At 38.0% G+C, this 15,158-nt stretch overlaps 1 pseudogene; it reads right to left on the reverse strand.

Annotated features, from left to right (window-relative positions):
• Nucleotides 1–5,176: 5,176 nt before the first annotated feature.
• LOC114500594 lies at nucleotides 5,177–6,607 on the reverse strand (annotated as a pseudogene).
• Between the last annotated feature and the right edge of the window lie 8,551 nt (nucleotides 6,608–15,158).

A 15,158-nucleotide genomic window follows, 5' to 3' on the forward strand; every position in this document is an offset into this window, starting at 1 on the left:
TGCTGTCTGCGTACCACAGAGAGGTCCAGCCTCACTTCACAAAACCATCTCCAGACCTGATCAGCTCTGCTGGGGCAAGGCTACTATACTCCTGCAGTTACAATTCAGGTGGACAAGAAATGCACTTTACCCAGAAACTATTTTTAAAAGAATTAATAGGAACAGGGCACAAAGAGTCTATCTTCTTTTTTTTTAATAGATAATGTTTTTTTATTATTGTTCAATTACAGTTTTCCCCCGTTACTCTCCCCTGCCCTACCCACCCCAACCTTCAACTACCTTTGGAGTTAAGGTTATCATAGATGTGTCCAACTAGGGGTAGGTGGGTGTAGTTTGTGTTCATATTTATACATTTCTTTTCATTTTTCTTTTCTTCTATTATCCATGGAAAACTTATTTATCAGCTACATAAAATAAATACAGGAGATAAATTATCCATTAAGCAATCATTTTATTAGTTTGTTTTGTACATGTGTAACTCAGAGGTCAGCTGATACCACCTAAGCATTTCATATTTTACTGAAATTTATGTAAACCTCCAAAACTCTTCAAGAGAAAATATAATCCCCTGCCAAAACTTTCTGTAAACTTGTGGAGTTATGACTCCACTTACCTAAAACACTGGTATGTGACAGGCTATATTAAAAGTTTAGATGACAGAGATCTCAACTAATAGAAACGCATAAAGCAGAATTAGTTATTGGATAATCTTGATCTTATATCATTTACTGCCAGTCATGTTTCCTCAGAAAATTTCTCCCCAAACTGTTTTTCAGCCTTCGTTCCTCCTGCCCTCTGGCATGTATTGTAGATACTGTCTTCTACTCAACCCCAGATCTAAAAACTGTGGAGAATTCTGGAGGGAGACTATATAATTCTGGTGGAAAACTATGTTTTTCACAAGCTTTTTTTATTTTGTTTGCTTATAAGACACACAACAGCTGACTTATTTATTTATTCAACAATATTTATTGAAATCTAAAATGCAGCCAGCACAGTATTAGGCCTGAGAGCTCAGTGATTATGGAATTTAGTCACTGGGTTTTGTGAGAGAACCCTACCTGAAAAGAGGTGGAAGGAGTATGCCCAAGTCTCCTGAGATGTGTTTAATAAATACATGCTTCCTTTCAGGATCCCCTGCAAAACTACACCGTGTTTTGAGTGGGTACACTGTGATGGGGGATGTGGAGAAGTGTTACTGGTTGCAATGTAGTCACTGTTCACTTGAACTGTGGAAAGCTTTTGTGTTTAAGATAAACATCCCATATCAACGGGCTGGGGGAAATAAGCTTCCTGCATGGCAATCCTCATTGTTGAAATAAAAGACAGGCTATAAACGACAGTGGATCAGAATCAACTTTAATTTTTAGTCTCACCAGTGAGAGTTGAATTCTTCCGTAAATCTTAAACAGTTTAGAACTGAAAAGAGTGCTAAGTGGCATTTTCTATATTTGACATATTATGAAAAAAATTGTTTTGTGTAATATGTAATATTAATACAAAAAATCTGACAGTCAGCAATTTAATAACCAAATTCTCAAATAAGTTTCGAAGAAGCAAGTAAAATAAATCTGAAATCCAAACAAAAGAAATTCCTGCTAAACAAATTTAAAACCTTATGTAACTGTGTTAGGGACACTGGATTTGAAATATTTCCCATGTCAATTACTCAGCTTAGTTATGGAGATTGATGGTTTCTTTCAACAGGAACTATCATGCCACACTTAGAATCCGAATATCTATAAGAACATTTTACAAATAAAGTAGAAAAACAAGTTTAGGTTGATTAAGAAAAAAGCACTTATACAACTAAGGTATAAATTAAACAATTGGGCATTATTTTAAAATCAATCCCTTTTTATATTCAATGTCATGTCTTAAAGAAACCCCTGTGTCTTCAGTTCACATATATTATACACAAGGTTACAATTTTTCATTTCCTTAGATATCAGTACACAGCTTGAATACTATGTGACCACTTTGAACAAATATAACTTACCTCAGAGAGAAAAAGCTTTTTCCAAGTCAGGTAATTAGGGAACTGGTCAATATATATTAGGCAGCAATATTATATATATAATATATATATAATGCATTATATATATAATGCATTATTTTTTCATATTAGAAAATAAGAGCTTTTAATTTTCTGTCTCTTCAACATGTTTCTCTATAATGTACATTTAGCATAAACAGGTTATATGTACTGTGTGTATGAGCAGACTTGCATGTGAACCCCAGTAGTCTTTATCCAACTACCAACTGGAGGGTGAGTCCTTCTGCAACTCGGAAAAAAATTTCTATCACCGTTTAGTGAAGTTATTTCTTATTTATTCAGAGCTGAGCTCAGAATGTATTCAACTGATGTATTCAACTGATGAGACACCCAGGGAAACATCTTCCAATGTCACACGCCCTTCATTAGCAGGAGCCAGGCTCCACCCATCTCCACATCCCCAGGGCTCAACACAGAGCTCAATCCATGCCAGTCATCCCAGGTATGCTTGCTAAGTGAACCAATAAGGGATCACTGCACAAAGCGCTGATAGAAGTACTTTCCATGTCACAGTGGCACGCACTCTTTCCATCCTCATCCCTTGTTCTGTGACTTCTCAAGTCTGTAATTGAGATTAAGAGTTGTATTTTTTGAAAAATAAGCCTAAAAAATATTGAAGCATGAAGGTATTAAAATTTTTTTTAAACTAAGATTCCCATTTTAAGCATGACTCTAAGGACTGTGGGTGAATATTGGTCCTTGATTTTTTTCCCTTTTATGTTTGCTCATAACTGTGTATAGAGTTAGTTTACGATATATCCATTTTCATCCCAATATATAAGAGAAGGAAGGTTTTCCACAGTGACTGGGAAAAGGATCCTCTGGACTGGGAGAGGATGGCAGAGTAGCTTTTCCAGGTTCATGGCTTTAGGGCTCCCCTGCTATTGTAGGAATACTCAAAGTAGCCCCTCTCTTTGAGGCCACTTCTGTATCTCAAAACTAAGTCTGTTTCTAGAAGATGTCTGGCACCCTCCTTCTGTTCCAGCCCTAGAGCTCTGCATGCCTTTCTCCAAAGCAATACAAGTAGCTTGAGAATTTTCTGTGCCTGCAGCAGCATTTTCTTACATCTGCTTCCCTTATAGTCTTTTCAGCTGTCAGAAACACTTTCCTTCTCTCTTATTTGAGTGATCTTTAGGTTTCATGTGGTTTCCTTCAGGCTGAGGCTATTTTCCTTCAGAAAGGTTTCTGTGCTGAACATTTCTGAGAACATCAGGTGCTTGGGACCAGAGCTACATTGCTTGATTTGCTCAAGTGCAAGAGGACTTGGAACTGGTCAAGATTGCTCTCAGTTTTACCAGCCCATCTCAAAGCCACCTGCCAGATGTTTGTTCAGGCAATACTCCTCTCCTATCAGGGGTCACTGTCGTGGTTCATTGTTTTACTCTAAATTTTTTGTTATTACCTCTTCTACACTGCTTCCCAACATATAATTTCTAATCTTGGCTACACCTACCTTGTGTTAGAATACTGGAGGTTTCCCTGTCATTTAATATTGTCGAAGATGTTATCTCTAGGATTCTATTCTTTTGAGGGGGCCTGGCTAATTTGGCACTCAAAGAGTGTTTAGAGGAGATTCATATCTATATTTCTGCTATGTTTAGGGCAGTACGTGTCCCTATGGCTTTATTTTAGAAAAGTTATGTTATGATCCTCTAAGAGAAAAGCATGGGAACGAATGTTTACTTTAAAAATGATAACTTTGTGTTGGGGACCGCCCCTGCCTGGTCTCAGGAAACTGTAACCACCCATGGCTAAGGGCTGAGTAAGAGGCCTCCGAACCAGGAGACAAAACTTATTTCCCTGGCATGAATGCTGCCTGTTCTGTGCCAGCCCCCAGTGCCCAATCAGTTAGCCAATAACAGGTAAGATTTCCCAAGGGGGAGGAATCATCTAAGACAGGCATGATCACATAGAGGCCTCAGGGAAGGGCTTAGGGGGCTGTGAAAATGAAGGGGTGATTGACATTGACCCTGCCCCCTCGGCTTCATCAAAGCCTGAGTCCTTGTTCTTAGTTGTGAGAAATCCAAGTCTCCCAGCTGCCTTTGTCACCTCTGCCCAACTCAGGCCTGTGGTCATAACAGGGGGCGGTGTAGTCCAGACTAGATTTGGCAGACCCCCAAGGTAATCAGTCCTGGGACATAGAATATGCAAGATCCTGTGAGATCTGCTTGCTGGAGGATGAAGGCACAGGCAGGAAACGAAACTAGCTTTTTAGACCCTGTAGTCTTTTTAAGTGATTAAAACCCCAAAATCTCAGCCCCGAATCCCAACAGGAGATCTGCCAGCACCTTTGAAAACTACCTACTTGTTTTATCTTCCCTGCCAGACTGTAATCCACAAACTGTATCTATATGCTTAATAAAAGCCTGCTTGGGTGGGAAACGGGATGCTCTCCACTAGAGAGAGTAGCCATTTTGTCCCTATTTCCCCACAGGACTTGGTTGTCCATATGTATGTTTTTCTCATGTTTTGACAAGCATCTGCAGTGATAGATACTGCTGGCCAGTATCCGTCTCAACTTTTTGCCCAGTATCTTCCTTCCCCAACCATCCAATAAAATTTAATTACACACCATGAAAGCCCCCACGCCTTTTACTTATCTCTGCCAAGTGCCTTCAAGCCTGCATGGTCTGTGTTGTGTGTGATTTGTATATATTTACAAAGGATTCTTCTTTCTTCATGGCTATTACTGTCTGAGGATTATGCTTTGTGAATTTTCTAATACCCTTTATCTACCTGTCTTCTCTAGCATACGCTGAAGATGCTGGGCTTGCGTGCTCACTACAGGCCATGTAAGTCCATATTTCAGCAAATTGTGGGTCAGACTCCCAGAGCCTCTAGAGCATACATGCATCACCATCAATAATAGTATCTATTAGCTTTCCATTTAGAGTGTCTGTAGCTCCCTAGAAGAAAGTTACTTCTCTCCCCCATCATGCATGAGGGATAGCAACATATTATTTTTCACAAAACTTTTTTTCTGATTTTAAATTTATAAATTTCAGGTGTTACATGGTTTTACAGTTCATAGTAAATATGGCAAGCATATATGCTTCTTTTTATAGGAGTTAGGAATGCTCTTACTTATTTCAAAGTGTAAAGTTACAGCTATTGTATACCTTTAGTATTGGGTGATACCTATGACCTCAAGTAACATAATACCTAACCACACTATATCTGATATATATGCAATAGTTTTTGAAATTTATTTGAAAACATAGATGTTATTAGTATATTGGGACTAATAAAAGGGTGTAATTAAAGATCCACTTACTTGTTAGGTCTGAGAAAAGTTATTTTTGGCAAGCTGTTGACACATTTAATTGCAATGTAAGACAGCCTAATATTTTGAGTTATGGGTTATAGCCAGACTATGCCATACAACTGATTGCAGATATCAAGTTGAAGGTCCATGTATAGAAGGAAATTGAAATCTCCCAAAGGACTAAGTTAGTACACACAAAAATCAGCAATAACAAAAAAAACTCATAGGTTACCTGGCTTTCCAGAAGCTTTCTCCCTGGTCACAGCCTAGATCCTAATAACATCTTGTGTAGCCTTTTACGAATCTCCTTAGTCTTAATAGAATAAATAATTGGGTTGAGCATTGGAGGCACAAAGAGATAAATCAAAGATATGAACTTGTGCACATACTAAGGAGCGTGTTTTCCAAATCGGTGAACATGGATACACTAACCATGGGCACATAAAAATGAGCACAGCACAGATGTGTGACACACATGTGTTGAGGGTCTTAAGCCTTTCCTCCTTGGAGGCAATGGCCAACACAGAGCGCAGTATGAGAACATAGGAAAGGAGGATGAGCACTGAGTCTACACCAAAGGCAGAGATGACAATGAACAGGCCATACATGGCTGTTAATGGTGGTGTCTCCACAGGGCAAGTGGATGAGGTCTGGGTGCAAGCAGTAGGAATGGGTCAGCCGTTGGACTTACAAAAGGGCAGCCTCTTCAAAAGGAAAGGGCAGTGGGAACACCATGAAGAAGCTGCGGATGATGATGGATATGCCCATGTGAACCACACGGATATCAGTGAGCACAGTAGAATAACGCAAGGGATTGCAGATGGCCACATAGCGGTCGAAACTCATAACCAACAGGATTCCAGACTCTGTCCAGGAGAAGAAGTGGATGAAGAACATCTGGGTCAGGCAGGCACCAAAGGCAATCTCTGGGGCCTGAAAGCACAAGGTGGCCAGTACAGAGGGCAATGTAGAAAAAGACACACCCAGGTCACTGACAGACAACAAAAACAGGAAGTAATACATTGGCTGGTGCAAGCTGTGCTCCTCCTTTATGATGAAGAGAATTAGAATGTTGCCCAAGATGGAGATAAAATAAAGAAGCAAAAGGAGGGCAGTTAACCAGTGCTCCAGGCCCTCCATCTCTGGGAAAGCTGTTAGTGTGAAGCTGGTAGTGCTTGAGATGTTGGTCCCAAAACTTTTCATGAGGGTCTCTGAGTGGCTTTAGGGAAATACAACCAGAGTGAAGTGAGATCAGACAGTGGAAAATATAAAGACAAAGAGTGGTCACTGTCTTCAAGATAGAAGTGACAATAACATTTATATTTCATCCAAATATCATGAAAGAGTAATGAAGGGAGCAGTTCAGGTCACTGTCTATATCTCAGGCCTTCTTGCAGTCTGACTATACCCACAAATGGGTCAATGGGCTTCAACTCTTCCACACAAAATCCTCGACTCTTTTTTTTTTTGACTTATGTCCTGTTTCTTTCTGTTTCTGCCCTTTTTACAGAAAGGTTCAAATTTTCTTCAGTAGAGGAAAATAGTTTTGCCCTTTTTCTCTACTAAATGCCTATCCACCACCTACGTTAAGAAGAGAAGATACAGTATATCCTTAATGAAGTTCTCCCTTAATTGCTCTCCACTTACTATGCATTCCCAAGTGTACAAGTGATGACTTTTTTTGTCTGTATTCTGAGTTGTGTCTTTTTTCTTGCCTGCATTGAAGCATCACCCCAGCTCCTCATCCTCTCTTCATTGCTTGAGCTCCGCACTTATTTCACCAAGGGTCCAGAAAGCTCATGTTTCCTTCACTACTGATTGCTCCTGGTTTTTCTCTCTGGCATGTGTACATGTATTTTCTCTGTTTAGATGAAAGATTCTTAAACTATGCTGCACATTGGAATCATTTGGGGAATTTCAAGACTTTCTCTTTTTTGCTTGAGCCTTGCTCATATTAGTTAAATCAAAAGTTCTAGTAGTGAAACTCAAGAATCAGTATTTTTTTAAATTTCCCAGGGATTCCAATAAGCAGGCAAGTTTGAAAATTGGAGGTTTTGGTCATTTCTATGAGCTTCATATATGTCCTACCTCACAAAAACTTCTTTCAGGATTTACTATCACAGGAAACAAAGAACAACAAAAACTCTCTTTATTCCCTTCACATATTTTTCTAATAATCACTTGTTTCTCTGCTCTCTTTATAACTAATATTTTCAAAATTACTTTCCACGCATAATGTCCTTCTAATCTCTCTTCTGTGTAGCAATGATCACAAATGTATGTCTCTAGCTCAGACTTCTTCTAGCTCTGGACTCAAGCATTCAACTACCTATCAATTGAAATAGCTCATCAGCATCTCAAACATAACCAATACTAAACTGAACTTTTTAGCAATCATCATATTTGATCTTCTCAAATACGTATCATTTTGTAAAAATTTATCATTCCCCTCTTCACCAGGTCAGAGGCACCTTTCACTTTCTCATTCCCAAGTCTAATTAATCTATTACCACCTTTCCTAAATATACTTAACACCGGCTGCCTTCTCTATGTCACTTCCAAATGCAATCATCCCTCCACATCCTTAATCTCCTGGCTTCTGCAAGACCTTCCTTGCTGATTGACCAGCTTAGTGTCATGCTGCACTCTAATCCATTCTCCACTAGCAGCCAAATTATTTGTTTAGAAGATAAACAAAATAATGTTGCACTCCTACTAAATATCTTTCAATGGCTTCCTTCCCTTTTCAAAATAAAATTTAAATGGAATTCAATCATCCTTTCTATGGTATACAGCAATATTAGTACTACCTGGGAAATTGTCTTCCAGCTATTCTAAGCATTCATTACTTCTCTGCTCATAGGTATATGCCCCTCTTGTATATCTTCATATATATTTTTCTTTGACTTTTATCACACTTTAGAATTATAATGAATTGTTACATTTGGTTATTTAATTAGTATCTTTCTCCCCTGATAACTTGGAAATTCCCATAATTATCTGTGTTTCTTCTGTTTCTATCCTTAATGCTTACTGGTCACTGGGCATAGAGACTTGGATTAGGACTCAGGGATTGCCAGTTCTATGTCTAATCAATAAATATTGATTAAGTAAACTATCTTAAGAAGAAGGTATTATGAACTTCTTCAAATATTTGTACCCTAGTGACCTCAAGATTTCGGAGCTATGAATGAGATTTCTATAGGTCTTGTTAAGGGAAGAGCTGAAATCCCAACTTACCTCTGCAGCAACTCCAGTAGATGGGAGGGAAGAGGTAGATGAACTGTTTACGGGGGAAGAAACACTGAGAACTCTGCTCACTCTGCACACAACCTCCCTGCCAGCTTCCACCCCCTCTGAGCCCTGAGCTGTAAAACTGCCTATTAAGAGTCCCTTGGGCCCAGTATGTCCCACCGTTCAGAGGTGGCTGGGGCAGCAGGAAATGCAAAAAATGTTGTGTGGATGGCTCCTCTGTGATATGGCATTTCTTTAAAGCTGTGAGATTTCAAAGAAACTAAGAGTTAGAACTCGATTGTTACTTATTTTTTAGAAGAGGATCTGATGCCCAGAAATAATTCATTCAGTAAGTGAAAAACAGAGCTGGCTTAAATCCCAGACCCCTTGACTCTCATAGCAAGTTTGAAAGAAAGGCGAGTTGTCATATCACCAGCCCTTTCCAATTTACTTCCATATTACAAAAATATTTTTAAGTACAATTACATCATATTATTTCCATTACCAGGAAGTCCAAATTTTCATATGGGCCTGTGCTATGTCATTGCCTTCTTATCAAACTTATCTTGAGACCATTTCCCCTTTGTCATTTCTATTGCAACCATAATTATCTTTCAGTTCCCTGACTATGCAAGGCTTACTTCATCCTCGTGGTCTTCACAAATGCTGCTTCCCATGTCTTGGAAGCTTTTCCCCATTCATCTTTCCTTCTTGATAGCTTCTTATCCATCAGCTCTTAGCTTAAACTGGAAGATTTATGCTAAACGGAAGAGTCCCGTAACCTCTTAGCCTAATAAATGTTTAGATAACATTCTCTATTGCTCTTTTCTAGAAACTTGCAGCACTGTGATTATGTGATTTAATGTAAACAATGTTATTTATTGCATGCCTCTCTCCTATATTAATATGTAAATTCCATGAAAAGTGACTCTATGTCTTTCTTATTCTTCAGTATACTCAAGGCACTCAGCATGATGTTTAGCAAATAGTAGGCATGCAACTAATACTTCTGCCATAATTAACACCATCAGAAAAACAGCATCAGCCTTGTTTCCATAAAAATCTTCAAAATGGGTTACCCTGCTCTTGGGGAATCACATATTAAGGAACATACAACATGAACACATCTATTCAACCTGTGGTTTTTCTGGTCAGTGTGTCTGGATACCTGTCAGCCCCACAGGGTAAAATGACCCACAGTTAGGTACTTACTTAAAAAAAATTTTACATATTTTTGTCCAATCTAAATCTAAAACATTTTTTCATTTCTAGATAGAATCTTTATAAGATATATGATTCACTTTTCCACCTTAATTAATCCAAGCCAATGTGCACTAGAAAAATCTTTGACCCTACAAGCTGTGTTAGAGGCCCCTTCTCTGGGCTACCACAGACAGTACTCATGCCATCTTATCTCACTGGATTGTAACTCTTTCTATTCATATATACTTATTGAACATTTTGTGTGTTGGGTTGCTCCACTAATTTATTTAAAATCAATGAACCTCCTTTGTGTCTGGTATCTTGCATTTCTCCAGCCCAAACTAAGACCATCATTGTTAAATACATTTAGCTTTAGAAGGTAATAAGAGAAAGGCCAAGAACTGTAAAAGTTTTGAAAACTGTGTCACCACTAAAAGTCACACTAGTCTTGGACTTACAGAAAAAGCTGCCTGGGTTCAGCTCCTGCACCTTTATTTACTATCTGTGCTTCTGTGTCTTTAACTATGAAACAAATATAATAATTTTGCCTGCATCATAGCGTGCCGATAGGAGCTAATAATTTTTGATAATAAACTTTGAACTGTGACTAGCACATATTAAGCCACCAAGAAATGTTATCTTTAGCATTACTTCACAGCTAGTAAAATGAACATCAGAGATTTTAAATAACTAATCTAATTAGCTCAGTTGAACTAAGAGATTAAATGAGACTAGTCTTGACATCAAGCCTGCCATACATATTCTGTCATTTTGTTTTAAACTAGGTTATCTGATATTATTTTTTGACCATAGCATAAACATTCTGGCTGGTGCAGGCTTCTGATGAAGTGGGATGTGGCAAGTAAATGTTCAGTGTGTTCCTGATATGCACCAGGCAGGATGAGTCTTCTGGGACCCACAACCAGGCCCTCATAGCTACAAATATTTGTCCTCTACAGTCTATAGCCACACCTGGAGGAAATATGGCTTCCCTATGAAAAGGAACTATTTATTACTTGAGTTGGAAAACACCTCCAAGTGGAGCCAGCTAGAGCATTCAGACCTCTCCCCCATGAAGCTCACTCCTAGGACTGCTCAGAATATTCTCATTTGCTTTTATTTCTCAATCTCTCTGTTTCTCTCTCTATACATCTCCCTCTCTGTATCACATACACACATTTTATTTAAACCATAATGTATATGTTTTGTAAAAAATTAGTCAATACAGATAAATAAAAAAATAAATCTTTTCTCACTAAACAGACCACTAATGAAATTTCTGTCAATGTTTCCAAATACTTTTATATGCAAATATATGATTATTTAAAACTAATATTTATGTTTGTGTTTTTACCAAAGAAAATTGTAAGCATGCTAGAAATGCTATCTGAAAATTATTTTATTTGAAATACTACTTTACAAGGGTTTATATATTCTTTTAAGCTATGATATACTAGAAATCTGTTGTGGTAGTTATATCTTCTATTTTAATTAGTATAATTTTTAATTATTTTATATGTTTTAGCATTTGGGGGATCATTTATATTCTTTTACAATTTCTTAACTTTTTAGAACATTTGACAGAGGGTAATCTCAACTATGCAATAATACTACATTACTCTAAAATTATGTTTTTTTATGAAAAAGTATTCACAATTAAGTAAACTTAAGTTGGAAAAAATGATACATTTAATATTTGTTTAATATTCCACCACATGTGGTAGATAAAAAATTCAGAAAGGATATCACAGGAATGAGGAGTCCCAGCCCCTCACCAGGCCCCCAAGCCCAGGAATCTAGTGCCAGAAAGGTAAGTCCCCATAACTTCTGGCTGCAAAAAACAGTGGGGATTGAGTTGGTAGAAGGAACTTCTGGGGTCCCAAGGAGTTCCTCTTAAAGAACCAATGCACTTACTTAGGGTTACTCCCTCTGAGCCCCAGCACTGGGGTAGCAGCTTGAAAGGCACCAGTGACATACAAGGAGGAAATGAAATGTATGATCTTGGAGACAGCTTCCTCCCAGAAAGGAAGGAAGGAAGGCAGTGGTTATTGTTCCCTTTCTGAAACCTCCCCACAAAGAGCCAGCAGGCCATATCTGAGACTCCATCAACCTGGCTAACACTATTTTCCCTGCCCTGGAGATCCCCTGAAACTCCACACACCCAACCCATGGGTGCCCCCAAGTTGTTAACAATGACTTTTCCATATGAAGGGCTGACTTAGATTCTTGCATCACAACTTCATCAGTCCTCTCAAACAAGCAACAGACAGCCTCAGTGAACCCTTGGCTCAGTAATTCTGCGAAGTAATTCCAGGCCTGGCACTAGCAGCAGCCTGTCTAGGTTCACAGCTTGGCTATGCCTGGGAATCTCCCAGCCAACACAAGTAGCAGTCATCTCAGATTGTTTTATAGCTTATGCAAGCTGGCACCAGGTAGAATACATTTGGGAAAGGTGTCCTTGGCCTACACCACCCAGGAAACCCCAGAGACTGTGGACACATTGTATAGATAACAGATCACATCAGAGTAGCAGCACCCTGCCCCTACACAACTGATTCTCCACAGAGGATGGAGGTTGGTATGAGTGGTCACAGCCAGTTCTTGCAACAGAATGGCCTGGGTGATCCATCCCATTGACCTGCCAACACAACCAAGGTTCAAATAGAAGAGGAGGGTCTACTCAGCCTACATGAAGGGTGTGCCTCAAGTACCCAGACTGAGTGATAGTGGAGGCTGTGCCACTGGACCCTATAGGGTACCTCCTATATTAGGCCACACTCACAAGACAGGAAACCATACATAGGAGTCTACCTAATACATAAAACGAAACACAGGGAGGCTACCAAAACAAGGAGACAAACAACCATGGCCCAAATGAAAGAACAGATCAAAGCTCCAGAAAAAGAACTAAACAAAATGGATATAAGCAATCTATCAGATGCAGAGTTCAAAACACTGGTTATAGGGCTGCTCAAGAAACTTAATGAGGACCTAAACAGCATAGAAAAGATATAATCAGAAATGAAGGATACACTGATTGAAACAAAGAAGAACTTACAAAGAAAAGGCAGTAGAATGCATGAAGCTGAGAATCAAATCAATGATATGAAACATTAGGAAGCAAAAACAATCAGAATAAGAAAAAAATTCAAAAAAATGAGGACAGTGTAAGCAACGTCTGGGACAACTTCAAGTGTTGCAACATTCACATCATAGGGGTGCCAGAAGGAGAACAGAAAGAACAAGAAATTGGAAATCTATTTGAAAAGAAAATAGTGACAGAAAACTCCGTTATTTGGTGAAGGAAATAGACACACAAGTCCAGGAATCACAGAGAGTCCCAAATGAGGTAGATACAACGAGGCCAGCTGCAAGACACCTCATAATTAAAATGTCAAAAGTTAACTATAAAGAGAGAATCTTACAAGCAGCAAGAGAAAAGCAGTTAGTTACCTACATGGGGAGTGCCTATAAGACCCTCAGCTGATTTCTCCAGACAAAGTGTGCAGACTAGAAAGGATTGGCAAGAAATATTCAAAGTCGTAAGAAGCAGGGACCTACAGCCAAGAATGCTCCACCCACCAAAGTTATCATTTAGAATTGAAGGGTAGATAAAGAACTTCCCAAACAAGAAAAATACTGAGGGAGATCATTATCACCAAACCACTGTTATATTAAATGTTAAATGGACTTTTTTAAGAAAGTGAAGATCAAAAGTATGAGCAATAAAGTGGAAAAAATGCATATCTACCAACAATTGAATCTAAAAAAGCAAACAAGAAGAACAGAGACTGAGTCAAGGATAGGGAGAGCATCTTGATTGTTGTCAGATGAGAGGGAGGTGCGAGAGAATGCGTGAAGAGATGAGGGGATTAAGAAGTACAAATAGGTAGTTACAGAATAGCCATGGGGATGTAAAGTACAGTGTAAGAAATGGAGTAGCCAAAGAACTTACATGTATGACCCGTGAACATAAACGAAAGTGTGCAGGTTGCCTGAGGGAGTTGGGGATGCTGAGTGCAAGAGGGAAAATTGGGACAACTGTAATAGCATAATCAATAAAATATAATTTTAAAAAAGACCTCAAATTCCTTATAGAATGTTCTACTGCCATTTAAAACATAAATCTAATCTGGTATTATATATAATAATTAAGTTTTATTTTCCTTTCGATTTTATTTTCTACAGGTTGGTTCATTCTGTTAGCTTATTAAAAAGCCAATTATTCGATTACTTCTACTCTTTCCCATTCACATTCATTCACTGCATGTTAACTTTTACAATTATGTTACAGTTTTGTATTCTTTTATAATATTGTAAATTGAATGCTTAACTTCTTAACTTCCACTCTTGTGTTTTTTCATAAAACTACTACCTAAATTTACCAAATGTTATTTTTACTGAAAGTTAGAATATTTCACTCAATTCACATGCAATTACATTTACCTCATCCTAAAAATTGGGTGGACAGTGTGTGTAATTGAAATAAATACTGACATGCACAGCTAGAGCTACTGTGTCGTAGATATTTTATTTTAACCAATATTCTTTTGACATATTTATTTTACATTATTCTGATAAGAACACTTAACATGAGAGTTACCCTCTTAACAAAATTTTAAGTGCACAATACTTTATCATTGGGTATAGGTACAATGTTCCATAGCAAATCTCTACATACCACTTACCCACTTTGCTTCACTAAAACTTCATGCCCATTGGTGAGTAAGCCCTCATTTTCCCTTTCCCCAGACACTGATAATCATCATTTCACTCTTTAATTCCACTAATTTGCTTATGTTTCTAGTTCATATAAGTGAAATCATATAGGATTTATCTTTCTGTGTCTGGCTTATTTCACTTAGCATGATGTCGTCAAGGTTATCCATGGTGTTGCATATTCCAGAATTTTCTTCTAGACTAGACTAGTATTCCACTGTATGTGTATATCATATTTTACTGGTTTGTTTACTGGTTGATAATCAATTAGGTTTTTCCACATTTTGAATTTTGCAGTGAGCGCTGTAATGACTATGGAAGTGGTGGTGGTTTTTTGAGATCTTATTTCATTTATTTTCAATATATACCCGAAAGTGATATTAATGCATCATATGGTTATGACACCAAAAGCAGAGGAAACAAAAATAAAATTTAACAAGTGGGACTTATCAACCTAAAATGTTTATGCACAACAAAGAAAACAATCAACATAGAATAAAGGCAACCTATGAAATGGAAGAAAATATTTGTAAACCATACATCTGATAAGGGGGTAATTTGGGAAATATATAAGAAGCTTTTTATAATTCAATAGAAAAAGAACAAATAACCTGATTTTAAAATGGGTTAAGGAGTTGAATAGCCATTTTACCAAAGAAGATGCACAAATGACCAACAATA

This window comes from Phyllostomus discolor, chromosome 6, assembly GCF_004126475.2.
Source record: "Phyllostomus discolor isolate MPI-MPIP mPhyDis1 chromosome 6, mPhyDis1.pri.v3, whole genome shotgun sequence".
NCBI classification, from domain to species: Eukaryota; Metazoa; Chordata; class Mammalia; order Chiroptera; family Phyllostomidae; genus Phyllostomus; species Phyllostomus discolor.